This window comes from Canis lupus, chromosome 35, assembly GCF_011100685.1.
Source record: "Canis lupus familiaris isolate Mischka breed German Shepherd chromosome 35, alternate assembly UU_Cfam_GSD_1.0, whole genome shotgun sequence".
Taxonomy (NCBI): Eukaryota; Metazoa; Chordata; class Mammalia; order Carnivora; family Canidae; genus Canis; species Canis lupus.
The window spans coordinates 14,573,284-14,600,984 of NC_049256.1; the positions used below are offsets into that span (position 1 = coordinate 14,573,284).

At 42.7% G+C, this 27,701-nt stretch overlaps 1 protein-coding gene and 1 long non-coding RNA gene across 8 annotated transcripts in view; one reads left to right on the plus strand and one right to left on the minus strand.

Moving 5' to 3' along the window:
* Nucleotides 1-2,147: 2,147 nt before the first annotated feature.
* On the minus strand, nucleotides 2,148-21,584 carry LOC102154515. Of its 3 annotated transcripts, XR_005384346.1 has the most exons (5): nucleotides 21,461-21,584; nucleotides 20,201-20,449; nucleotides 17,304-17,418; nucleotides 4,144-4,382; nucleotides 2,148-3,466 (listed from the first exon to the last, which is right to left on the minus strand). It is a non-coding gene; the product is annotated as an uncharacterized LOC102154515 (long non-coding RNA). The 3 variants fall into 3 exon arrangements; XR_005384347.1 differs by lacking the exons at nucleotides 17,304-17,418; nucleotides 20,201-20,449; nucleotides 21,461-21,584 and adding an exon at nucleotides 4,948-5,090 and having other exon boundaries at nucleotides 2,151-3,466; XR_005384348.1 differs by lacking the exons at nucleotides 17,304-17,418; nucleotides 20,201-20,449; nucleotides 21,461-21,584 and adding an exon at nucleotides 4,875-5,031 and having other exon boundaries at nucleotides 2,151-3,466.
* RNF182 (ring finger protein 182) overlaps nucleotides 21,394-27,701 on the plus strand; it is a 63,613-nt gene continuing 57,305 nt past the window's right edge. Inside the window, exons 1-2 of one of the 5 annotated variants that reach the window (XM_038584201.1) lie at nucleotides 21,394-21,549; nucleotides 22,293-22,482. The gene's annotated coding sequence lies outside the window, so the exon portion shown is untranslated. Of the gene's footprint in view, nucleotides 21,550-21,860; nucleotides 21,991-22,292; nucleotides 22,483-27,701 lie in introns of those variants that run through there. The other 4 variants (XM_038584203.1, XM_038584202.1, XM_038584200.1 and 1 more) reach the window with 4 other exon arrangements.

The window sequence follows — 27,701 nt, forward strand, 5'->3', positions numbered from 1 at the left end:
ATAGATAAAGAGGCTCAAAGAGATAAGAGAATGCCTATGACATGATGCAAGGACAAGACGGTACATAGGAAAATATTTAAGTCAAGTTATCATATTTTTAATGCTCACTCTGTGCTAGTACTATGTACCCTTATTGCAAGATGGGAAAAAAAGGAAGTCCAGAGTTCTCTGGAAAAGCTCACTATCTTAGAGATCTTATCAATTTCAGGAGGCATTAGGAATGCTGCAGTAGAAATGCCTTGGACTCTGGAGCCTGATAAAACAGGGACCTAGGACAGGCCTCTGCTCCCTCCCGGAACCCAGCCTATCTCTGAAGGTGCCAGAGAAATGAAAACAGTATGTGAATCTGAGAAACAAAGAGCAAGAAACCCCTAGGGAGAGAAAGAGGTTGTGAGAGTTGCTGGGGAAGAAATGGAATAGGGGCAAAGGACAAAAGTTTGGGACAAATTGAGCACACCTTCCCCGTGGATCCCCCCCAACCCCTATCTGTTGGCCTTGGAAAATCACAGCCTGCCTCTTTGTGGATAAACATCAGCTTCTGTCCTGTGCCGCAGACATGGGGCAGAGACAATGTCAGGAAGGCAGTGGAGCCAGCCTACCTGTCCACTACTGAGTGGTCCTTCCTCTTTCTTTCCCTCCAGACCTTGAATAGTAGATGAGTACACTCAGGAAAACACCTTGAAGAACAATGCCTGGGGCAGAGAATTAAAAGTATACCTGAGGGACAAGATCATGGTGAGAGAGGGTAGTTGCCTGTGAGTGAGAAACAAAGTTTTGAGTTAGCCACTGAACTCTCCAGCAATACTTGTTACTGCAGTATATCCTATCCTGTCTTGGCTATTGCATTACTATAGGAATTGGAAATAATTGAATAGATCAAGAGTTCCAAATAGATAAAGATCCTCAAAGAGATAAGAGAATGCCTGTGACATGATGTAAGGACAAGACAGTACATAGAAGGATATACTGATTATAGATTAAAATATGGTTACAATATCAAACTCAAGAGATAGGGTACAGAGCAGAAAGCATGTAGTTGAACCATTAATTAGTGAACTGAAATATCAGGTCCACAAACACTCCCAGGAGGCAAATTAGTGAAGAGAGGAAATGAAAGGGAAACCTAAAATAAAATGAGAAGGGAAAATACTGATAATTGATGATAATGAACTTGTAAAAATATAGAAAGAGGAAAATGTGAAGTGAATGTATGAGTGGTGTCAACAGATCTGGGTCGGCCTCCTGCTAACTGGCAGTGTACCTTGGACAAATCATTCATCCCTCTGAAACCTCACCTCTCAGCCCTACAAAATCTTAGTGGGATTCACACACCCTGGACTGAACCCCAGCTTAGTCATGATCTTGGGCAATTCTCTCAGCCCCTTTGTATGTTCGTTTCTTTGTATGTCAAACAAGGTAACAATAGCTATCTAATAGGCACACAGCCTATTAGCCTATTTCTATTCCCTTTATTTTAGGAAAATTCTAAGACTAAAGTTTAGATTCTAGCTCAACATAGTAAATTCACAATGTCTAAATTGTGATGTCTGAATTGTGATGAACCCAGCTCTTCTGCTGTTGGCCTATGGATCTCTGTGATAAGCCCTGGGTGCTTAGCCATTAGAAAAATAGGGCTCCTTTTGTGGGAACTCCATTTTTCATAAATTTTTTGATTTCTCACTTAGCCTAATGAAATAGTCTAATTTTACAGCTATTGAGTGGAGAATTTGGTGGTGCACTCCAAAGCACTGGGAAAGTTAGGGGCAGCCGTAGGACTAGAAATCATTTTTTAGAAAAAATGAACCCAACGGTAGAATGAAAGAAAAATGTGAATAAATTTGTATGGCATGCCAGTAAGAAGAATGTTGCTATTTACAATATCCCATCGATAGGAGTGATTGCATTATTTTCCATTATAAATGTAGTAAGTGGTTACTTAGAAAATTGGAAAACATGGAAAGGTATAAGGAAGGAAAATAATCAAGGGGACCACCATCTAAACAATGTTATTCTTAGCTCTGGAAAAATTTCTTTTTGTTATATTTTCCATTCAGAGATCCTACTGCACGCATTTGAATAGACACTTCTGTGTCTTGCCATTTACTCTTCACATTATGATCATTATCATTACCGTCACCCTTAACGTGGGCATTTCATAGTGTTTCATAGTCTTCTTAATCTTCTTATTAAATGGCTGCATAACAGTTTATTGGGAGTGGCCGTTTATTTAACTATTCCTCTGTCAAGCACTTGGGTGTTTCTAGTTTTCTGCTGTCACAATAGAATTATGAATAAAGGCTCTCTATGTTAACAATCAGTGGACTGAAGAATATAAACAATGCAGTGTTTATAGCACACAGTAACTGTTTGAAAGGAGCATATTCCATTTTCATGTAAACTTTCATTTGAAATTTTCAATTTATTAGTGCGAAATGTATTTATTACACCTCATATTTAAAAGGAGATAGAAGTCTTTTTCAATTAAGGAAGCAATATGTGATGATTTTGAATAAGGTTGAAAATCAAATTGCCCCCTCATGTTATTTCCCAGAGAAATTACTGTCTTTATTTTGTATACACTTCCAGATTTTTTGATATGCACATACTGACATTTATTGCTGTAACTACCAACATTAGAAACATGCATAGTGTTTTGCATCTTGCATTTTTTTTCACTTATTTATAGATGTTAAATATCTTGTCACTGGCACATGTAGGCCTCCTTCTTTCTTTTTAATAGCTGCACGGTATGAACACAGCACAATTTCTTTGTGTCATCTCCTTTGATAGACATTTGGGTTGGTTTCAAGTCTTCTCCTCTTACAAATACTGCTGCAGTGAGCGCTCTTGTATATATGGTTTATTTTTAATGAGCATTTACTGCTGTGAAAATGGGACTTTGAAAATAATTGCTGGCAAGATCATTATCTCAGTGCGCTGAGACATGCAATATTTAAACATCATTTAAATTTTAAGGTTTGGATTGAGTCATTTCCATTAAAACCAGGTTAAAATCACAATGATCTTTTTTCTCTTATATAGGAATGAATCCTCTTGCTCCAGATGGGACATAAAGCTCCTTAAATTGAAATTCATTGCACGGGGGCTCTGATGGCCCTTAACAGATGGAAGAACAATCTCATTTGGATGGTTATGTAATTCAGTGATGATCATGGAACCCTTCAGATAGTCTCAGACAGAAGGTGGACAGTAAGGAAGGCAGGTGAAGAAGCTGTGGATTCATTATATTTGCTGCTTTGTGTGTATTTATTTGCTGGTGTCAAGAAGACTGGAATCCGAGATCTGAGCATATGACACGGTTTGGTCTGATGACATATCCTGGGATCTCAGAAATCAAGCATTTGGATACCAGTTGGAATTCCAAAAGTTTCTTGTTAAATAACCGTGGGAGGATCATTCCATCTCTCTGAAGGCCTCATTTTCACAACTGTGCCACAAAAAGGCTCTAATGGGAAAGTATAATAATAATGTTCATTCTTAGATATTTATTGAGCCCTGTGTCCTGAGAACTGTTCCAAGTGCTAAAGATACAGCTGTAAACAAAATAGATGAGAACTGATTCCACTCCCCCCCACCCCACCAGTTGCTACCCTTCCTCAGCTGGAAGTAATCACCTGCTGTACATAGTTGACATATCCCATCAAAATTTAGCTTTTCTGCATTACATCTTAGTAATGCAGGCTACACCATGGCCAACTTATTAGTCACATTAAGTGACCTATCTGAACTTATTCATTCAACAAGCTACGGTTATATTATATTATGCCTGCATTGCTGAAGTTAACACTCAGTTTTTAACACACACTAAAATCCATCCATCTTTCTTTCCCTTTACCTATGATGATACCTGGAATAAGTATCTAGAAAATACATTTTTGTTGACTAAATACTCACAAATATTTATTGCTAAAACTTCAGGCACTAGGAATAGCTTCAGAATATACAAGGACAATATACAATATATAATACCACTGCTGCTTTCAAAGACCTCACATCTAGTTAGGAGAGAAGACTATCAACCAGGAATATGATGAATGCTTTAAGAATTGTGTGCACAGTTTGTCTGCCTCAATCTCTCCAAAAAAAGTTGCCATTTCCTATTTTCCTGTTCTATTCACTTACCTCGGATTTTTTAATTTGTCTAAAATTAGCAGACCAGATAAGTCAAAACAAGTTTTTTTTTTCTTCTGTTTTTTGGTGAATCAGAGATAACAGTTTCCATCTTTTTCAAGGATGTGTTTGGAGGCAGAACTGGTAAATGTTTTATACCTAATTGCAAAGCTGGTATAAATATTTCAGGACACAATTGAGTTTTTCTCATTAAAACTGGTTCTCCTGTCTCCGTATGCAGAAGTTTCTAGCTGTGGAGAGAAAGTACTATTTTAAAATAATTGCAAAGATTCTAATTCCATGGTAACCATGACAAATAGACCTCTGTTATAATAGGTTTTGATGGGCTTATTTTTAGTTAGAACAAAGACAATTTTGGTTATTAAAAAATACCTTAACCTAACTTGATCTCTATTTTTTAACTTGCTCCTACTTAAAGGCTATGGTGGGCCAGACAAATCAGAAATGATTAGTTTTTCAAGTCAATAGCATTATCTGTGAATCACTCGTCTCAGGCAGATTTGAAGGTATTTGTTGCAGGGTTGCTAGAAATCCTAAATCTTTTTTTTCTCATATTTCCACATTTAGGAAAATCAGTGTAAAAGCAAACGACATTCTTTGGTACTCTCCATAGAGTTACATTTGAACGTGCACTAATGGATAGGAGAAATTTTCATTTTCCCTTTGGTCACTTTTCATGTCCTACCCATAGATGGCAGCAAGTGATCACTCTGCTAACCCACCTGGCCCAGCCAGTCCGGGTCAGCCTGTGTTGTAAAACCATGGTAAAAGGGAGGAAAGTGGAAGACAGCATACCACATCCTCGGAGGATGCTTCGTTTAGTTGTCTGAGATATGGCTCTTCTCTTCAGAGCTGGAGAACTTTGCTCTCTTTAGATTCTTCTTCTGAGGCTTGAAAGAACTCTAGCAACATTGAAGGAACAGTCAAGGCCGGGCAGGGAGGGCAAGTAGCCTGGGGCTTCCTGGATCGCTCAGTGTCTTCTGTGGTCTCATTCAACTCAACTCATTCAACTCAAGTGTTGTAAAATGGAAGTTCTTCTGGAAATTCAGTCTTGTCCCTTTGGTCTCTATGGGTCTGCAGTCTCTGTCTCTTTCTTATTTCCCAACCTCCCAGCAAATTGTATTTTGGGGTGCCCCCCCCCCATGTATACCAGCAACCCCACGAGGCTGGAGAGTCAACCTGCAGGTGATTTTCGACAGAATAATTTAAAATAGGCATAAACTGATTGACGGGTATACATATACTTTTCCTTTTATTTTGTATTTATTATGTGTCTAGCACAAATGCTTTATATACATCTCATTTAATACTCACAAGTACTCCATAAATTAGAGATTATGAATCTCATTCGACCAGTGAGGAAATTAAGTTGTTCACATTTATAAATTCAGTTTAAACTGCTTTCTTTGGCTTGTGTAAGGAGGCTCCTTCTTGAGAAGTGGTAAGACTTTGACCTTCTTAGTCAATATGTATAGATTACTTCCGTGTGTATTATGAAAGATATAAATGTTCCATACTTTTTAATGGTTGGGCTCACACACAGGAAAAAGATGTCAAGGGAGCAGAATTTATAATTATGGTAATTGGAGCCTTTGGAAGACACTGAAATAAGAATTTTTCATAGAAATAAAAGAGGCCTGGGTGGAAAAATAGAAGCTAAACAGGAGCCTGGTGAACTTAAGAGGTACTATCATATTTTTCTAGTTTTCCTTGATTGGTATAACATTAAGAACATGGCCAGTACCCTCATCTTGCAAGGGCCAAGTTGTATGAAGAGGATCTTTTCAAACTCTCATGGGAACCTAGGATCTATATCTGCTCTCAAGGTATCTCTGGTGGTGTAAGGTCTCCTGAGGCATCGACACAAGGTATTTTATAAGAATCCATAGCTTACAAATAGGTGCTAAGCACATGCAAAGATGTTTAACATCATTAGATATTAAGAAGATATAAATCAAACCCACAATGAGATACTACTTTATACCCATAAGGATGGCTGGAATCAAAAAGTCAGAAAACCACAAATATTGGTGAGGATATGTAGAAATTCCCTACTACCTGGGAATGAAAAATATGCAGCTGCTTTGGAAAACAGTTTGGTGGTTCCTTGAATAATTAACATAGAGTCACCATAGATCCTAGCAGTCCTACTCCTAGATTTATCCTCAAGGGAAATGCCAATGTTTGTTCACACAACAACTTGTATATGGATGTTTATAGCAGCATTGTTCATAATAGCTCTAATGTGGAAACAACCCAAATGTCCATCAACTGATGAACAGATATACTTATACCATGGAGTGATATTCAGCAATAATAAGGAGTGAAGTACTGATACGTGTCACAACATAGGTACCTCTTGAAAACACTACACCAAGTGAGAGAAGCTAGTCACGAATAAACCACTTATTTTATGATTCCATTTATATGAGATGTCTATAACAGACAAATCTATAGACACAGAAAGTAGATTAGGGGTTGCCTAGGGCTGGAGGTGGAATGAGGGAGGTTGGGAGGCTGATAGCTAAAGAATATGGGGTTTCTTTTGGAGGTCATAAGAATGTTCTAAAACTGATTCTAGTGAAGGTTGCACAACTCTGTAAATATATGGAATTATATGTTTGAAATGGGTGAATTATATCTCAACAAAGCTGTTAAAGAAAAGAATCCAAGGGCACCTGGGTGGCTCAGTGGGTTAAGCATCTGCCTTTGGCTCAGGTCATGATCACAGGGTTCTGGGATAGAGCTTCGGAGTTAGGCTCCCTGCTCAGTGGGGAACCTGTTTCTCCCTCTCCATCTGCCCCTCTCCCTTGCTTATGCCTGGCTCATGCTCTCTCTCTCTCTCTCAAATGAATAAATACAAAATCGTTAAAAAAAAAAAAAAGGAATCCATAATCTGCTACAGTTCGTTTTGTAGAATTTATTTGCCAGGTACTCTTCTAAGCACTTTGCATATGTTAATTCTTGTCATCTTCACCACAATCTCATGAAGTAGGTATTTTAATCTTTTCTATTTTACAGTTAGGGGGATTTAACTGTAGACATACAGGGGATGAAGGATCTTGGCCAAGGTCGCCTAGCTTGTGAGAGGCTGCATTAGAATCTCTTGGGTAGAACTAGGAGGGTCCCAAACCTACTCTGAGTCATAGGAATTCTGCTTCTGAGAGAGAAATCTGTGTGTGTGATCACCTAGCTAATCTTTTCCTCATTTTATATAGAGGAAAAAAGGGCACGCTTACAGGGAACTGGCACAGAAGCTCTGTCTACTGCTCCCTATCTGGGACTCTCCATTGCATCATAGCAACCAGGTGCAGCAGGGTTAGCAAGGACACAATCCAAGCCATCGCCGTACATGGGAAGACAGTTTTTTCTAACCTTTATTATTTTTGAATCTGGAAGGAGAGGTAGGTCAGAACGCAGAGCTGGTGGAAGAATGTTACAGAGAAGAAAATGAAGGCGCAGGCAATGAAATTGGTTGGGGATTTGGGAATTTGTGAGAAGTAAAGTGAAATAATATGCAACCGTGCCCACGAAATAGGGCCTGTTTCATTTTTCATTATGTATTACAAGAAGATTTCAAGGGGACTAAATTTGCAGAAAGCTTTTGCCTGAAGTTAGAATGATTCTCATATGAGAAACGATTAGGTACTCCATATTCCATTTCTGCTTCGCTGTTACATCTAGAGAGGCAGTGGGTGGACGGTGGCAGGCAGTGGGGAATAAGGAGAAACCAGAAGGAAACTGCCATTCTATTAAAATGACTTAAAGTCATTGAGTATCAAAGAAAGCCTTTGGTAGTAGCGGATGATCAAATTGCCCATCATTGCTCCTCCTCAGAGCCATCTCGCAGGCATCATCCCCTTGTTTACCTAAGTCAGCCTTCTGGAACAGACTTCCGACAGCTTCTGCGCTCCTCCTGTCTCTTTATGATGTTGGCAGCCAGTTTGGCCCACGGTCTTCAGAGTTTTCCTTGAGCCTGGCACTTCAGTCATCCTTTGGAAATTGCTCAATTGCTCTGTTCATTCCCACTGCTGTCTCTTGAATGGCTCCAAGTAGAGCCCTGCTTCAAAGAGCACTCTGATATTTGTAGTCTCGCACTGGATTGGTAATCTTGCAGGTACCCCTCAGGGGAATTCATATGTGAATTCCAGAACAATCAAGCACCACCTCCCGTACGTACAGAGCAGAATGACAAAACAAACTCTTCACTGGCATTTGATGGCTAAGCACAATGCCATGGCAATGACCCAAATGCAAGTTCTACCTGGGATGAAATGCTTAACTAATTAATTCAACAACATATGTCTGTGGGCAAGTGTAGATGGCAATGACATTCACAAGGACATTGTCAGCAAACGTGTGAATGCCAGACGCGAGGGGAAGAACAACCCCTGAAAAAGTAGATAGAGTGAATTTGGGGTGAGAAAGAACAACAATACAAAGGAGGAATGCAAGAGAAGTGTCCTTGTGAAGCAGTGATAAAAGGTGAATGACAGCTGTCCTCTGGCTAGCAGGAAGTGACAAAGGTTGGTGACTCAGTTTGAGTGACAGCTCTGGGTTATGGACAGATTGGTAGGAATTTCCCCAGAAGGCAGGATAAGCCTCTAGGCCCAGCCACTATACATAAGCCACTACTCACTTAGCGATCCACGCGAAAAGAATGAATAGCGAGAGCCTTTCAGCTTAATGGAAGTAAACATAAGATAAACACTTTCAGTAACAGTATGTGAAAATATTCAGGACCATAAAACAATAAATCAGGCAGACTGTCTTGCTTTTATTTTATTTTATTTTTTGACTGTCTAGCTTTTATAGATTCAGCTCTTCTTCATCATCCTTTTCATGATGATGATGATGATGATGATGGAAATAATAGCAAAACAGTTATTACCATTATTTGATTGTGTTTGGGTTGATCTCTGTGGAAAGTCCTTCATTCACTCCTATCAGTACTGATTTCCTGCCTATAAAGCACCTTATGCGTATTGAACCAGTCGGAGAGTACGACGCAGCCCTTGACAGGTGCAGTAGGTTGCCGGCCCAACAACCTGCTCGCTGGTCTCATCTGGCCATGTGCCCGCCTCCAGGGCATGATGTCATTGGCCTACACCAAGCATGGCTTTAGAATTTCTCTCCAGCTGTGATTGGCCCGGGCATGAACCTGTGACCCCGATCAGTCCACTAAGACTCAAGCTGCTGAGGAATTCTGGCAAAGGTGTTCTTCCTTGATCAAAGGGAGCAAGAGAAAGTCCTTCTGAGCCATCCCACTTCTTCCTGTTTGGAGGCACTTGAGTGGAGATGTGAAGTTTGCAGCCACGATGACCATTCTGTGACTATAAGAGCTGCCGCTGCCAGCTTCCTAGGAGAGGAGAGCAGAGAGATAACAAGAGCTCATCCTTTGTTGGTGTTATGAGGCTTCTCTTCTTGTGGAATTGTCTTCCTCTAGATGTCTTGTTTTAGGAAATAAACACCTGTTATCTGAACTACTTTTACTTGGTTATTTCCTTCCTTGCCATGGAAAGCATCCTACCAGATACAAGGTGCTATGGTCTGAATGTGTCCCCCTAACATTCATATATTGGAGCCTCATCCCCAGGATGATGGTATTAGGAGGCGGGGCCTTTGGGAGGTGCTGAGGTCATGACAGTGGAACCTTCATGAATGGGATTGATGCTCTTATGAAAGAGACCAAGGAGAGATCCCTTCCCCGTCTGCCATCTGAGGCTGTAGCAAAAAGATCACTGTCTGTGCACTAGCAAGTGAGCCCTCACCAAGATGCATTTGCCAACCCCTCCACCTTGGACTTCCTAGCCTCTAGAACTGTGAGGAAGGGATGTTTATTGTTGGAACCACCCAGTATAAGGTCTTTTTGTTATAGCAGCCCAAATGGATGAAGACACAGGTATTTGAATAATTTAACGGTCTGCTGCCACAAATGTGAAAACAGTCAAGACAACCATCTGGGGTATATGCCATTATTTTGTACCCGTGTCCCCTGAGGCTGAGCTATCTTTCTGCTCCCTGGCATTTCAATCTCTTTAATCATCTGATTCTGTGCGCACACATCCCAGTTTTACAAATAAAGTCCCTGAAGAGAAAACAAAACCAAATTAAAAGTTTGCTTAAACAAATTGATCCTATAAAGTCCTTTCGGAGTAAAAGCTGATGGAACAAATGTGTTTCTAGCGCTAGGGTGTTCAGGGCTGTTAAACAGGGCAAAAGTCCAAGAAAGGAAAAAAACCTCCAACAAAAGAAGCCCATGTGAGTAATTAGGGACACAGGAAAGGAAGCTCAGATTGCAACTCCAAAGCTGTGCTTTGGTGCCAGTGAGAGCGCTGTCAGAGCAACAGGATGAGTTAATTTCCAGGCCACATTTTACAAACTGGCACCTCTTCAGGTTGCCTTCACCCAAAACCCAGAACAATCAAGCACCACCTCCCGTACGTACAGAGCAGAATGACAAAACAAACTCTTCACTGGCATTTGATGGCTAAGCACAATGCCATGGCAATGACCCAAATGCAAGTTCTACCTGGGATGAAATGCTTAACTAATTAATTCAACAAACTCCCAGTGGAGGGCACGATACCATGTCCGGAGGAAAGATGCCGTGCTACGGATGGCATGGGATTCAAAGAGAAGACACCCAGCTTATGTGGCTTGGGAGTTTTTATTCCTGACATATGCAAATACCACTCTAGCACAAAATGTAAGGTAGTAAGTTTTACAAGAGAGATATTAGGTCATGTGCTATGGGAGGTACCAGGTGGGAGAGATTCTATCCCACCAAGAGGGTGGGAGATTGGGGTGCCTGGGTGGCTCAGTCAGTTAAGCATCCAATTCCAGGTTTTGGCTCAGGTCACGATCTCAGGGACCTGGGATCGATTCCCATGTTGGGCTCTCTGCTCGGAGGGGAGTCTGCTTGAAGATTCATTCTCTCCCTCTGACCCTCCCCTCACTCCTGTGCTCTCCCTCTCTCTCAAATAAATAAATAAATAAATAAATAAATCTTAAAAAGAAAAAAAAAAGGTAGGAGATTGCTTCATGGAGATGGGGGCTGGCATTTCAATTGAACTTTGAAAGGTGGGTAATCTTAGAACCTGAGCAGAGTCAGAGAAAAGGGCAATCCAGGCAGAATAAACCTGCCATTCCAGAAAAGAAGCTCTATTTTAGTTTAGCTGTGGCAATGAAGGCAATGTAGCAGGCATTACCATGGGAAAAATAAGTTAGTGCCAGCTTATGGAGAGCAAAAGACTTGGAAAGGCTGTTATTCTATAGGCAATGGGGAAATGGGGAGTTACGGAGTGTTGAAGAAGCTCAAGCCAGCAACAACGGGAGAATGAGTAAAGGTTGGGGAGCCTGGGGTCACATGACCCGTTAAGAAGCTATCATGACATTTCACATACAATATAGTAAAGCCCTTACTAGGGTTATGGAAATGAAGGTGAGGAGGGGGGGGGGCGGTTTGAAACTTAAGTATTTTAAAAATTGAGTTGATAGAATGTGGCAAATGGCCAGTACAAACGGCAGATGAAAAAGTTCACCCAAGCTTTCCCCTATAAAGTGAGTTTCTGAAAGGACCGAGTACCCTGCCAACGCACAGGTTTTGTTTTTATTAAAGTCAAACTGTTCTCATGAATGTCTTTCCTGTTAGATGAGTTAACTGAAGCCCCCTGTGATTCCACAGTCTCCAGCAGCCTACACAACAGGCCGCCTTGGAGGATTCCTGGCTCCCTGCCTCTCTCAGGCAAGCTGTCATTGATGAGGCTAACAATCGCGCTGGTCTTGGCGACACTAGATATCCATCCATGGGAACCTGGCCTGGGACCAGCCGGCCTCTTAACTTCCAATACACTTCATTATTAATCCTGGTCAGCTGTAAGGTCCTTTGAAGGCAATCTCATAGAGGACATAAGAGAGCATTTAAAGAAGGGTGTGTGTGTGTTTGTGGTCACCTAGGGGATGAAGTCTCAGCTTCTCGGCTGGAAGGACAAGGGATCTCTAGGACTGTTAATAATATTGAGTTAATACTGCAGGGGGCAGGAAAATCCAGGAGGGGACAGAGTTAGGCTCTGTGAGGTCCTATTCACCAGGAAAGTATTTTTCCAGAGCTTATAGATTTTACTATCCTGGGTTTTAATTTTACTAAAGAGAATGACTTTTCCTTACACTATTCCATCCAATCTGCTCTTTGCTACTACTGTCCCAATATCATTTCCTGCCACGAGCCCATAAACACCCTGAATTCTGGCCACACCGAATCAAGGTCTCCGAACTTGATATGCTAGCTCAGCACCTTAGAGCCTTGCATCTGTTGTTACCTCTACCTGGAATGACCTCCCTTCCTTTGTTGCTTTGAGAGCCAGTGGGAAAATTGCCTCCTTGGTGGCCTGAAGCATGATCTGTGGATTGCCACAGAGTGCTTACCACCTGTGCTGCCACCGACACACTCTCCCTTCTCTGCCCGCTTCAGACTGCTCTTCCCGATGGCTAGGCTGCCCCTGCTTTATCTCTAGGTCTCTGGCCCAGCCCAGAGATTGTACATGGAAGGGAGGCAGCACAAAAGAATAAAATCTTTGAATCGGCTGATGTTCATCAACAGGTAGTACATTAATATCTTAGTGGGTTCTTTTTCTCTTGACTATCTGTTCTAATTTTTTTTAAATCTGTGGCTTTTCTCCTTATTAGAGGTTGACATATCTGGCTCATTCCCCAGCCTTCCTCCAGCCCCTCTGCTGATTTAGATTTCTGCGTGTGTCCTGGTATAGCCCCTTTGTTGGTGAGGAAAAGAAGCCAGTTCGAAGAAGATGAAGGAAAAGAAAAGGTTATTATAAGGAGCTGGCTAGGAAACAAACTATGGCTGGCTCCCTGTCAACCAGAACTTGGAACTAGGAAGCCATCTGCTGAGAAACCCTTTACCAGGTGTTTACTGGGTTCCCACCATCAGGTGGAAGGCAAGTCCTGCCGTCTGGGAGCTTGCATTCTAGAGAGTGGGGTGGTGGCCAGTACATAACGTTAACCGGTAACAATTTAGAAGATGGCGTTTGGAAAACAATAAAAGAGGGCCATGTGATAATGAGAAAGTCGGTGCTGTTTTAGATTGGGTGGTTGGGAAAGTTCTCTTTGAGTGGGTGACATTGAATGAGTAGCTGAAAGACACAAGGGAGGTAGATCCCCGGGAAGAGCATTCCAAGTTAGGGAAGAGCAGGGCTGGGGACTCAGATGGGAATGTACTTGTTGGGTTCAAAGAACAGAAGAGAACTTGTGAGACAACCTCATCGGCCTTTTGGGGGCCACAGAACTCTTGTCTCTGCTTCTCTCTTTGCATTCCTTATCTTCCTTTTGTCCCAGGATGGGCAGCACAGTTGACGCTAGTTGTGCAGCATGACATCTCAGCTGTATCCACTTCCACCTGCTTCTGCTTTTTTTTTTTTTTTTTTTTTGCCAGAAGAGATCATCTAATTGCCGGGGACTTCTCCCTCAACACGGAATCCTTCATGGCAGGCCAGATACCTAGGATGTGTTCTTGGCACTGTCTTCTTCCTGATGCCCTAGAGGAGACCCCTTAAAGGAGACCCCCTTCTCTGTTCTTCCTCCAGAATGCTTCTTGATTTTTTCCTTCTCTCCATTTCGGCTGCCACCACTTGTCTACTCCAACTCACAAGCCTCTCTCGCCTGGTCTACCCTTCTAGTGTATTGTGGGCCTCCCTGCTTTCATCTTGGTCATGGCAAATCCATTCTCCCTAAACTAGAATCATCTTCCAAAAACTGCTGATTGCTAATTGCTCATTTGTGGTGGCAGTGCCTGCGTGAGGCTTTGGGGTGGGTTTTTCAGACTCTCTCCTTGTTGGGCAATTTGATACACCTCTGGGAAATCTGAAGTATGCCCAGTTGGAGGATTTGGTTTTGTGAATGGTCTGGAGGCAGGAGCATTGAGACCCACACCTGTGGCCCAATGATTTGGGAGTCAGCATCAGCTTCGCTCTTCGTGTGGTCTTGATCTTGTGCCCAGTTCTAATAACTGTGCTCTTCCTCTCCCCAGCCTCCCTACATCTATCCTCATTTCCTCGCCCAAGCACTTAGCTGCACTGCCATTATTAGCCATGACTATGATCGTGTTGACTAGAGCTGTTGTTCTGCCCCCTAGAAGAGGAGCTGCATCTGCCCCTGTTGAAATCTTCCCTGTGCTCTGCCTCAGGTTGCCTGACTTTGCCAATGAAAACGCAGGGTGTCTAGTTAAATTTGGATTTCAGAAATGCACAAAGAACACATTTTAGTATCCGTATGTCCCAAATATTGCTCATCTGTATTTTATCTGGCAACTCTAACCTGCCCTTTGCCTAGAGTACACCCTACCCCGCTAAAGAGCTTGTTCAAGATCTCTCTGCCACATCTGGCTACAGTTAACAAGCCTGCATCTGGTTATTTTCGGTTATCTCTGCCAATTTAGCAAAGCAAGGTATGCTCTCAAAGTGATGGTGAGGCATCCGTGGAAATGGCGCCATGCGTCCTTTCTTTGACATGTTGCGTAGCTCAGCCACAAGGAGTCTGTCTGGTCATAACACCCTTGGCTTGCCTTTGATGGGGTCAAATTCCTCATTCATAATGTTCAAAAGATCTAGTCACAAAGAGGGCCTTTAAAATAATTTTACTATTAGAATGATGTGTACGATGCATAGTTTCCCTTTGATACCTCTTCTAGGCTCTCGCTCCAATGGTATTATGGCATTAGAGTCACAGAGAACCTTTGATCAATGAGCTTTACTAAATGATCTAATTCAAACTTATGAAATCCATTACTGGGGACAAGGGCAGGCTTCAATACCCTCATTTTATAGATGAGGAAACTAGAAACAAATCATTTCCATTTTGCTAAGAGCTAATTTGCAGCTGTGTCAGGGATCAATAAGTAAATGAACTATGAATTCAAAACAGATAATATTGGATCTGATTGATATGCTGACACATTTTTTTTTTTTTTTTTTGGCACCGAAACAAGATAAGCTGAGTGTGGAGAAGGTCTGATGCCAGAGACTCCTGAAAAGACATGTGAGCCTCTACTTCAGGACTCAAGAAAAGGAAGCAACATCTTTACACCATCTCCATGAATACAGAATTTTTGAACAAAGCTGGGAGTTCACTTATTTCAAACAAAATTTCTTTAAACCAGATCAAAAAGGACAGCAAAAGTTTACTTTAATGTGATTTGATCAATATCAAATTATACTTCTGGCAGAGATATTATGTTGGATCTCTCCATAGGGAGCTCTTGGCAAAGAACTGTGATGTATTCGTGTCTCTAATTTTGTTTACCTGCCATTTTCCCCATTGGCAAATAATCTGTATATATTTTTCAATGAACTTGCACAATAAACGCAAGGGGATAATAATTGATGTCTAAGACAGTGCTTCTCAATCCCATCTCCTTTTGGCTGTGTTCTTTGGAATTCTTAGAGGATGTTTCTTTAATTAGCAACAACTTTCTCATGCTGGTATTACATCCGTGAGCCCAGTCGTTAAATATATCGCCACTACCAACATTGACAACATTTTTCACAATACCTGGTTAAGTAGCAATGTAATTTCAAAATTCATCTTATCTCTGTGGAATGAATTGCAGGGAGAAGTTAGTCTCCTTCAGTTCTATAAGCAGTTATGGAAGTGTTTGGCACTGATAAGAAGGCTGGATGTCTTTTTATTTCTTTACTTTCTGAAGCCATTAGGGTAGTCTATAATCTTTGGCAACCAACACGTACAGGGACCTCATTTCAAGTTAGGTGAAATGCTTGCGATTTGGCTGCATCTTTTATTTCTCTAAGAGATTCACTATGATGGAGGAATTGACAATGTAAATTGGGCATCTTCCGGAGCCTTTGAAACAAATATGACTTAAAGGCTCCTGTATGGCCACAGGTGTTTTTTTAATTCAAGGCACCAATACACCTTCTTTGAGCAAGGATATTCATACTGCTCAGGAGAAGTGTATAAAGGAGTGCATTTTTCCCTCCTTGCAGGGATATTGCAAATATGTCAATATTTGCCTTTTAGAGCAGATTTGTCTGGTGTCCTGGCGGGGCTATTGGAAGAAAGGAATTTGTGAGTTCTGGATTTTTCAGCTTCTATAGACTTGACAGGGTGTTTGTTTTTCTTTTCTTTTCTTTTCTTTTCTTTTTTTTTTTTTTTAAACTCTCTGAATGGTTAGAGCCAATCAAATTTTAAAACTACTCAAGAAGAAGACTAATTTTAAGGCATAGACAACAGAAGCATTTTTTTCTACGTGTTTTGAATGCATTCATATCACCTCATTAAACAATGTCAGAACAGGCCCAGAAGGCAGGGGCTGAAGAGTAGTGGCTTAATGAGGTTGTAATGAGGACACATTGAAATTTGCTTTTTCTCTCTGCCTATTCCAAAACCCATGGCTTAATGTAATAAAACATGTTTGAGCTCAAGCTCTCAAATAATTTAAAGATATTTCTTAGTGTGTGGTTAAAGAGTCTAGTCATTCTCCTACTAAACACCTACATGACCTTGTACCCAGTGTGTAATGAATATTACTCTTATTATGACTTATAACTGAGAAAGAAGGACTTGGGAAGACAGATGCCAAATTATTAGAACAGGAACATTTTTATACAAATGTTTCATGAGGGATATCTTATTTATTTTACACATCAGGAATTTGATGATCATAAACAGAATATAAACCACTTGAGGATATTTGTTATATTTTGTTAAACCTGGAATTTTTAATATTTATTTAAATGATCATGGAATGCTGATTTGGTCATTGAAATTTCTTGCTTATTTTGCTAACTTAAAATAGATTAAAATATCTCTTTGATTTTGATAGTAATTTTATAACCAGTTCTGGGTTGAGGAGAATTAAATTTTGATGGCTCAGCCACAGTTCCAATCAGCTTATTTAAAGGAAGATGAAAGATTTGTTATAAATATAGACTAACCTGAATTGAAGGTTAATAGACTATGTATATCAGAGCTATAGCATCAGAAAACAGCAGAGGCAAAGTATAAGGAAAAAAACTAAAATTTACTCAGCATTTATATGATCAGGCATTATAATTTAAGTCTTTCATGCACTTATTTATTGCATTCTTATAACAACTCAGTGAGATAAGTACCATTATTACCTCCATGTTACAGATATGGAAACCGAAGACTGGATGTATCAAACTGCTTGCTCATGTCATGTAGCTGATAAACAGCAGAGCTAGGATTCAGGCCCGGGTCATCTAGCTTTACTGTCTGCGGTAAAGTTTTTATAAAATATAAACAAATGAGCTAATGTCAGTATATAATTTTTTTTTCTAATAAGTTGACATTATATAACATAAAATGCTATATTACGTCATATCTATGGGTTGGGAAGCACTAGTGAGGTAATTATATTTTGTTTTAACTGAAAATTAAGAAGAACAGTTAACTTTGGCCTCTTTTTTTTTTTTTTAAGATTTTATCTATTTATTTATGAGAGACACAGAGAGAGAGGCAGAGACATAGGCAGAGGGAGAAGCAGGCTTCCTGCGGGGAGCCTGATGTGGGACTCAAACCCAGGGCCCTGGGATCACGACCTGAGCCAAAGGCAGGCGCTCAACCACTGAGCCACTCAGGTGCCCCAACTTTGGACTTTTTGATGCTATTTTAGCAGAAACAGTCATTCTAAAACAGAACTAGCCAATATGCCACATACTTAATCTTTAACCTTCTAGGAACCATGTTATAGTGAAAAGAAGAAATGTAATAATTTGAATAATAGATTTTATTTAAACCAACATATTAAAATCATTATAATACATACTATAAATACTCTTAATGAGATATTTTGGGGTTATTGTTCCAAATCTGTGAAATCTGGTGTGTATTTTGTGCCTACTGTATATGTCAACTTGGACTTGCCCCATTTTAAGTGCTCAACAGCCTCATGTGGCTTCTAGTGGCCCCTGAATTGGATTATGCAGCTCTGGAAAATCTTTTTAGGAAAGTAAGTTTATCATTTAACAGATTTCAGAAAGGCTGAGAATTAGAAAGGCTAGTCAGGCATCCACAGAAACATTTTTCAGCTTGAGTACCTTCATTTCTGACTTAACTACATTGGATTAATGGCTGCCACATAACCTGTTCAAATGATATATATCCACTGGCAGGTAAGGTGACAAATTTTAGAAGGATGGTTTCCTGACAATTTTGTCATTTTGTCTAAAAGCTAGAATAGAGCAGACCTTAAGATAAAACTAAATCTCCTTGAGGAAAGTGAATGTCTGTCTGTAAGAATAACTCATAGAATAAGGCATAACCAGGTCACTAAGGAATTCACACTTTGGAGGCCCAATATGGGCTTTTTCAAGCTTTTGGCATCTGAGGGCAGGGCTGGCCAACTTAGTAGGCCTTCACTGTTCTGTATTCTGTTCCCAGCCAAGCAGTAATGTTTCCGTCAACAAGCATTTAGTAGGGCTCTTTTTTTAATTCTTCATTGAAAAATTGCTAATACCTGTTCATTGAGAAAAAAAAGAATAAAAACCAAACAGACCAAATAATTCTGAGCTGTATGTAGTAACAAGTAAGAGTTCCTTCAGTTCTTGGGATCCCTGGGTGGCGCAGTGGTTTAGCGCCTGCCTTTGGCCCAGGGCGCGATCCTGGAGACCCGGGATCGAATCCCACGTCAGGCTCCCGGTGCATGGAGCCTGCTTCTCCCTCTGCCTGTGTCTCTGCCTTTCTCTCTCTCTCTCTGTGACTATCATAAATAAATAAAAATTAAAAAAAAAAAAAAAAAAAGAGTTCCTTCAGTTCTTACCCCAGTTTCAGGGCTAACCACTGTTAATAATTAGGTATGTATTCTTCTAGATCTTTATCTATATGACCAAGTTTATGTGTCTACCTATTTATCTATCTAGAAAATCTCTTGTGCAGAAATGGATCACCCCATATACATTGTTTTGCAGCCCCTCTTTTTAAAATAAGAAACCAGTATCTTTCTATGTATCATATATATATATATATATATTTTAAAGATTTTGTTTATTTATTCATGAGACACACACACATACACACACAGAACCAGAGACAGAGGCAGAGGGAGAAGCAGGCTCCCTGCAGGGACCTTGATGCGGAACTCAATCCCAGGACCCTGGGATCACGACCTGAGCCAAAGGCAGTTGCTCAACTACTGACCCACCCAGGCGCCCCTATATTTTATTATTTGTAATGGCTGTGTAGTATTATACGGTATAAATGTGCCAAAGTTGTTTAGCAATGTGACTATTGATGGATATCAATAGCTGCTTCAAATTTCTATTACAAAACTGCTGCATGGCACATCCTTGTCCATCTGTAATTGCACACTTGTGTATTTGTGCACAACAGATTTCTAAGAATTGAGATCGCAGGGTGAAAGGTATGTACATCTTAAAATTTTTTTTCTTAAGGAATTTATTTTTGAGTGAGAGAGAGAGGGAGAGGAGGGCTGTGGGGTGGGGAGGGACAAGCCGACTCCACATTGAGCTCAGAGCCTGTCTTGGGGCTTGATCTTACGACCCTGAGATCACGACCCTAAGATCACAACCTGAGTGGAAACCTAGAGTCCCACGTGCAACCGACTGAGCCACCCTGGCGCCCCTGTGCATTAAATTTTGACAAATACTGCCAAACTGCTTAACAGTCTGTCGGGAAGACCTTGTCTCTTGACTTCATCTGGAAGTACCAATGTTCCTGTTACAGGAAACTGGCCAGCCTTCCTGAGGAGCAAGCTGTTTCTATTCTCCACCATAAAATGGATGCTATATTTTCCTTGATTAATATGTACGGCTTCAGTTGGTAATAACAGTGTTCTGCTTTATGGCTTACAGGTAGCGAACCCAGAAAATGTCAGTTACCGTGGATTTTTTTTTAAGTTATTGACATTCCTTTGGTGATTCACAAATGCCAGAAAATAAATGCCATGGTCCCCAGGGTCTACACGAAGAGACTGTGGGTTCTGGATTCTGTAGCTCATCTTTCAAGAAGACCTAGGATGGGGTGATGACTCACTCACCCCACGGTAGCTGTTCTGTAGCTCTGTCCTTTAGAGGCAGCTTGACGGTGGGTCTGCTAGTATTTTTCCTCCCTCTCCAAGAATTTCCTTAAGAAGGGACGCCTAGCCATGTGCCAAGGTCAGCCTCGCCACTCTCTTCTGGGAAGGGCCGTGCACGGTCTGGGTCTGTAGCGCCTGGCAGGCTGCGGGCACAGAGTAGGCTCACGGGAGATGCGCAGCAGCGGCAGCCGCTGGGATTCACAACGCAGCCTGAAAGTTGAGTTTTGCCTTGTAGGGTTGCAAGTGCATCCTGTTGTTTATCATAAGAACACAAAGCCCCCCTCCTCCACCCCCCCCCCAAGTTTCTCCTACTGGTGCCCCGCGTGGGACCAGGGTGTGATTTGGCGGGAGGGAAAGCAGACCCAGGTGGAGCAACGCTGGGGAGAGGAGGAGGAGGAGGAGGAGCAGGAGGAAGAGGAGGAGGAGGAGGGGAGGAGGAAGAGGAGGAGGAGGAGGGGAGGAGGAGGAGGAGGGGAGGAGGAGGAGGAGAGGAGGAGGGCCAGGAGGAAGAGGAGGAGGAGGAGGGCCAGGAGGAAGAGGAGGAAGAGGAGGAGGAGGAGGAAGAGGAGGAGGAGGGCCAGGAGGAAGAGGAGGAAGAGGAGGAGGGCCAGGAGGAAGAGGAGGAGGAGGGGGAGGAGGAGGGACAGGAGGAAGAGGAAGAAGAGGAGGAGAGGAGGAGGAGGAGGAGGGCCAGGAGGAAGAGGAGGAGGAGGAGGAGGAGGAGGGGGGAGGAGGAGGAGGAGGAGGGGGAGGGCCAGGAGGAGGAGGAGGAGGAGGAGGTGGAGGAGGAGGGCCAGGAGGAGGGGGAGGGGGAGGAGGAGGAGGAGGGGAGGAGGAGCAGGAGGAGGAGGAGGGCCAGGAGGAAGAGGAGGAAGAGGAAGAGGAGGAGGAGGGGGAGGATGAGGGCCAGGAGGAAGAGGAAGAAGAGGAGGGGAGGAGGAGGAGGAGGAGGAGGAGGGCCAGGAGGAAGAGGAGGAGGAGGAGGAGGGGAGGAGGACCAGGAGGAGGAGGAGGAGGGGGAGGGCCAGGAGGAGGAGGAGGAGGAGGAGGTGGAGGAGGGCCAGGAGGGGGAGGGCCAGGAGGAGGAGGAGCAGGAGGAGGAGGAGGGCCAGGAGGAAGAGGGGGAGGAGGAGGAGGAGGAGGGCCAGGAGGAGGGGGAGGTATGGTGTCCCTTGGCAGCTCCGTGCGCGCTGCGGCAGTGGCCACAGGAGCATGGGGTACCAGTTGCTCAACACTTTATCAGTTTGCACTGCTCTTTCTTCTCTCTCCGGTGAATTTCCATTTTGAGGGAAGAGCTCCGTAGAGGAAAGGTGTGGTGGGGGGTGGGGGTGCCGGAAGGTCCAGGGCGGGGCGGGGGTGCCGGCCGGGGTGGAACTAGGAACTGGCCCCGGCTCGCGGCCCGGCCGCTGCCCCCTTCTGGGGCGAGCCCGACGCGCGGTGCGGAGCGGGCGAGGGGGCGTGTGTGCGGCCGCTCCTGGGGGGGCTGGTCCCCTCGGAGCCCGGGACTGCCGTGGCGGCCCCGCGCGCCCGGGCCCCTGCGCACCCGGGAGTGGGGGTCCCCGCCCCCCGCCCGCCGGGCCCCCGGCGGTTGCCATGGTGACGCAGGGTCGGCGGCTCGGCGCAGTGGAAACAAAGCGGCCCGCCCGCTCCCGGCCGAGCTCCTCCTCCGCGGCGCCTCCCTCCCTCGCTCGCTCCCTCGCTCGGTCCCTCCGGGTCCCGCCGCCGCCGCCGCCGCCGCCGCCGCGGGCCAGGTAAGGCGAGCGCGCCTGCGGCCGGGGAGGGCTGGGGGCCGCGCCCCCGACGCCCCGGGGCCTCCCCGCGCCTCCCGCTCCCCGACGGCCGCCGAGCATCCCGGGCGCTGCGCGGGGCCCGGGGCTCCCTCCGCCCGGCCGGCCGCGGGGACTGTGCCCCCGGGGACCGCGGCGTTTGCCGCCCTTCGGACGCGCCTGCCTCCCCGCTGGTCCTGTTTGAGGACGGGGCGGGAGGGGGAGGCTCGCAGGGCCAAGAAGCCACACATTTCTTTTTTTTTTTTTTTTTTTTTTTTTTTTTGCAGTTTCTGGAAAGTGAGCCCATACTTCGGTGCCCACGACCCGAAGCCTTCGGGTGCTCCCGAAGTTCACTTGGATTTCGAGCACGGCCACCTTTGTGGAAGGTGCAGTTACACCTGTAAGGGGACGGGGAGGGGAGCCGCGTTTCCCACCCAGGCAACGAGCCGAGTCGGTGCAGCCGCAGGACCGTGGGGGGTAGGTGCTCGGCGCGCGTGTCCTTGCTGCCGCTTGCTTCTGGGAGGTATTTGCTCGTGCTTTAAGGAGCTGCAGCATGCCCGGCGTTGTTGTGTGTGAGGACGTGGTCCAGAGCCCCTCTGGAGGCAGGTAGCCGGGCGGTGTTTGCACCTGTGTTCGGATGCTGTTGCCAAGGGCGTGTGGGCCCTGGGTGGGGATGTGCTCAAGTTGGGGTCCATCGCTCCTTTTCTCAACGGGCCCCACGCCTTGCTCTCCTTTCGTGATACTTAGTTTGTTGCAGACACAAAGAATGAATTAAAGATAGCGATTGTCGAGACTCTCTTACTACTTAGATATACCATCTTGGGTGTGATAATGTGAAAGACGGCAGTATTCACTTTCAGAAGCAGAGGTTTATCAATCCGGAAGGAAATAGTACATCAGTGTTACTTTAATTGGGGAGAGAGGTCGGTTGGTAACTGGAAAATGATTCCACTAATTGTATTCTCGATTTAGTAAAATAATACGCAAGTTGGAATAGGTCAGTCAGACAACATTACATGGAATGCAAGAAATGATGTTTGCTAAAAGGTAGTTCGTGGAAAAAAAAAAAAAGCCAATGGCACGGATCATTTTGAATTGGAGTTAAGTTGATTAGAATTATGGCTATTAAAGCTACTTAAGGTGCCAGGCATGAAGTGATTATCTAATATACCTCCTCTCTCTTTTGGGATTTCAACACCTGTTAGCCGGCTGATTACTAGGTTTCTAAGTCAGTTTGTATTTGCCGGCAATTTTAAGTAATGCTACTTCATGAGAAGATTGTACTGAGAACCAAAGGATTAAGTTGCAACAACATTTTGCGGATTATTTCACAATTGGGTTTGTTTCTAAACTGATTTTACCTGTACAGCCATTCACAGATGCTCTGTTAAATACTCTTTGATGGTGGTAATGAATGGTACATTGATTAAAATGTAGTAGATCTGCTTTGAGAAGGTAACCAGGAGAGAAAATAAATATTTTCTCATTTAAGCATGAAAGGCAATCAGAATATTGAAGCCTAGGCATACTAAATAGGCACAGAATGTAGTTTCATGTCTTGTAGTAGAAATAATTATTTTTGTGCTCGGAGGTATCAAGAATACAGCTTTATTCAAATATTTGTTAGCAAATCCAGTATTAGGTGCAAGGACTCTGGACCTGCTCTTCAGCCAGATGGAACCCTCCCTATGGGTTCTAGCCCAAACATTTACATTGTGGAATTTTGTATTTCTGAAGAGTGGAGTTGTCCAGTGTTAATTCAGCACGATAAGGACTCATGTGTTGCCTTTGCTAAAGGCACAACGTTCAATAGAGTGTGGCATTTTTAAAGCTGTCTCTTTTTCTGCCAAGAAATAAAGTCAGTAAACATCAGGAATACACAGTCATGGACTGCAGGCATCGGTTTGTAGTGATTTATTTACACAAGCTCTCAAGCATGAAATGGAGCTTTTATCAGTGCAGTAAAGAACAATCATTTGGCATGTTCATATATGTTGCTGGCTTTTGGAGGTATGTGCATACCAAGATAATAAAAGAAAAAAAAATAACTCATTTCCTCAGTATCTTAGGAAGTGCAAAGGAAGAGTGTGCTTTATGGCCTTGATTTTGATTAGCCACCTGGTGGAAGTAGAGACCAGCACAGCACATCCTCAGGTGTAAAAAATCCTAAATTGTCACTCTCGATTTTTCACAGTAGTGTGAGTCTTCTGCAATTCTAGGCTTAAAACTCTTAATTTTATAGGGAACACTGGTCCTAGTTTTGGGGATAAATTGTAAAAAATGGTCTGATAATTGTAATCACAGCCATTATTGTCCCTGGAAAATTCTGCAACTTCACGTAATCAAGCCGGTCCACGATTGTGAAACAAGCCACGAAAGGTTCTCGGTTAAGTTAGGATTAACATTTATATTTGTGCCATTGAAAGTCGGTTGTTTTGTAACCATCTGAGCCTGCCTGGCAGCATAAGGCCACTGAAGCCTTTATTGGTGGTTTCTGGGTCAGCGTTCTCTTGCAGTTTCTAGTTGCCCTGTGCTAACATGCTGCCTGGTTGGTAATTTGGCATCGAGTACAATGTGTTGTGGCATTTATAAAAGTACATTTGTGAAGGATGATAGTTTTTTTTTTTAAATGATTTCTCCATTTTCAAAACATGTAGGCTCAAATTTGTGGCTAGGGAGAGAGTAATATGGCCCCTGAGACCTCGAGGAAAAATGGCATAAATAGAAGGTTAAGTGACCTGCTGTGCAGGGTGGGTGGCTGTTGATCATAATGATGGCGCTGACACAAGGCATAGGAGAGAGCATGGCACTGGTCACAGGAAGTGGTTTTCTTGTGACATGGATTATTAATAGTGACTGATGGAGATTGAGAAATGTTTGGGCATATGTTTCATTTTTTGTGCTCCCAGTGAATATGAAGATAAGATGTCTTCACCATTTTATAAATCACAAGTGGTTGGGGAAAATATGTACATTTATACTGTCTGGCACTTGATGGGAGTGTTATAAATACAATTCAAAGTTAATGATTGATTTCCTTACCTGTCAGTTATTGGTAACGATTCAGTTTTGGATATCAGGCAACAAATGTGTATCAGGTGTTTCCTTCTGTATATTCTGTATTGCTTGATCAAAGTCTCATCTGAGATCTTAGGGTGAGGAATTATTTGTTTCCAACTATCATGATTATTTCTCTTATCTATAAATCGTTATATGTGAAATCCAAGTATTTTTCATTGGCCTGGTTTTTAGCCTTCTCTTTTCTTATGGGGAAAGTTAATTCCTTAATCTTCTTAAATAATTTTATATCCCCAGGGCTTTAAAAAAATATGATTTGGTTAATTTGTTATTCAACCAGAAGAATATCTGAAACTTTGTTTATAGTGGTGTGCATTAAAAAAAAAATAGCGCATGTTATAATCTCACATTTTGGACGTTTACAGAGTTGTAAGGTGATTAGGAAAATTTCGGATCCTGTAGGGTGATGAATTGTACAAGTGTCTTACATTAGATCCCCTGCTTCTCTACCTTGTAATAAGTTGAAGTGAAAACCAAAGAACCATGAGGTGGAGTCTTCAGTGAGTTAAAAGATGTTAAAAAGGGAGTTTAGTACATGCTGAAAGGCTGTAGGGCTACATGGTCCCAAGGATAGGAAGGAAAAAGACTCTGATGACCTTAATAATGTCTTAATCACTTTATGGTCCAAACTCCGGAAGCGGTCACCAGAGGGCTGTTTCCATGCTTTTCAGAGGGCTGTTCCTGGTCACTTACCCCCACTTTTTCTCCTGACTAACCTAAAAATGACTCCCTTGAACTGTGGCTAAGTGCACTCTGAATATTATAAACCACAAATTAAGGTATGAGCGCAAAGGTTTGCTTGCTGCCTGGGTGTATTACGTAATCTAATTGGTCAGGGTAGACCAGTTAGATAATCAAGACAGTAATGGAACTAATATATTGGTTGTATTTACATGAAAAACTGTGTTTCTAAGGATCAGTCCTCCTTCCCTTTCTTTTATTTTTCATGAGAGACACACAGAGAGAGGCAGAGACATAGGCAGAGGGAGAAGCAGGCACCCCACGGGGAGCCCCATGTGGGACTCAACCCCAGGCCCCCGGGATCATGACCTGAGCCAAAGGCAGGTGCTCCACCACTGAGCCACCCAGGTGCCCCGAACCTTCGTCCCTTTCTTAAAACCATAGTCATTGAATGGAGATGTAGCATTTTACACAATTTCATCGCCCTGTGACATGTCAGGCATAATTATATTGAAGAACAGATGCTTACTCAAACTCTTGAATTGTAAATCTACAATAAAAGGTTTGTGTGTGTTCTTCTCTGGCATTTCCTCTTGTTACATATGGTTTCTTCAGACCTTGTGTAGTATGATTGCAGTTTTATCTTTTTTTTTGTCAATCAATCAAACCCTCTCTAGTGCTTCGTACGAGCCAGTTTTGTTCTATGCATGGCACAACTAGTAGCTTATTTAAACCTCCCGGGAACCGTATGGGGTGGGTACTTTGGTGAGCTCCAATTGAAGATGGAGAAAACTGGTGTGATCGTTCTCTGTTGTATTGACCTAAAGGTCTACAAAACATACCAGGATCCTAGTGTTTTTTATGTGAAGGAATGCAGGAAGCTTTGCTTTTTTTCATGTCACTGATGTGTATGTGTGTATGTTTGTTGAAAGTGTGGAAATAATGGCACTCATTGTTAATGGCATGTGGGCTTTTTTTTCTCATTTTAATGATAAGAAACAAAGCCCAAAATCATAAAACAAGCATTTCTTCATAGCATATTGTGACATGCACCAGTGTTCTTTTCTGTATATAGAGACTAGGGAGTGCCTGACTGGCTCAGTTGGTAGGGCATGTGATTCTTGATCTCGGAGTTGTGAGTTCTGGCCCCATATTGGGTGGAGAGATGACTTAAAAATAAATCTTAAAAAAAAAAACAAGAACTAGAACAGATTGATTTACAAAAAAAGCTACTTTCTGAAGATATTTGTCCTTTCACTTATTATTTGTATTCAATATTAAAAAGAATACATCTTTTTGATGGTGTTAGCTTGCTATATACATGTAAATATGTCTTTTGAATGTTTGTCTATTTTGCATTGCCTTTTGTGGGCTATCCTTAATCTGGGCTCACCTGTCCTTAGCTAACTTCTTGCCCTAAGGGCTAAATGATACTCCTTTTTTTAAACTCTCTTCCAAGAGAATTTTGTGTATGCTTTTAAAAAAACCAATTTGGCATGTTGTGTTGAAAAAAAAACATATCTGTTTTCTTGTGCTAGACTGTAAGCTTCTGAATAACAAGAGTTAAGTCTTAACTCATTTCTAAAAATAAGGTAGGTACAAGTATGCTTTTTTTTTTTTTTTTTAAGATTTTATTTATTCATGAGAGACACGGAGAGATAGAGAAGTAGAGACACAGGCAGAGGAAGAAGCAGGCTCCATGCAAGGAGCCTGATGTGGGACTCGATTCTGGATCTGGAGATCATGCCCTGAGCCAAAGGCAGATGCTCAACTGCTGAGCCATCCAGACGTCCCACAAGTATGCTTTTCTTAATTGAATACTTAAAAGATTTTTTATGTGATATAAAATTACTACAGTTTATTCTAATTCCAAAGTCAGTAGTGAGGGCTTTTAAAAAATCAATTTTAGGGCCTTAGGAAACTGATTCAAGTTTAAT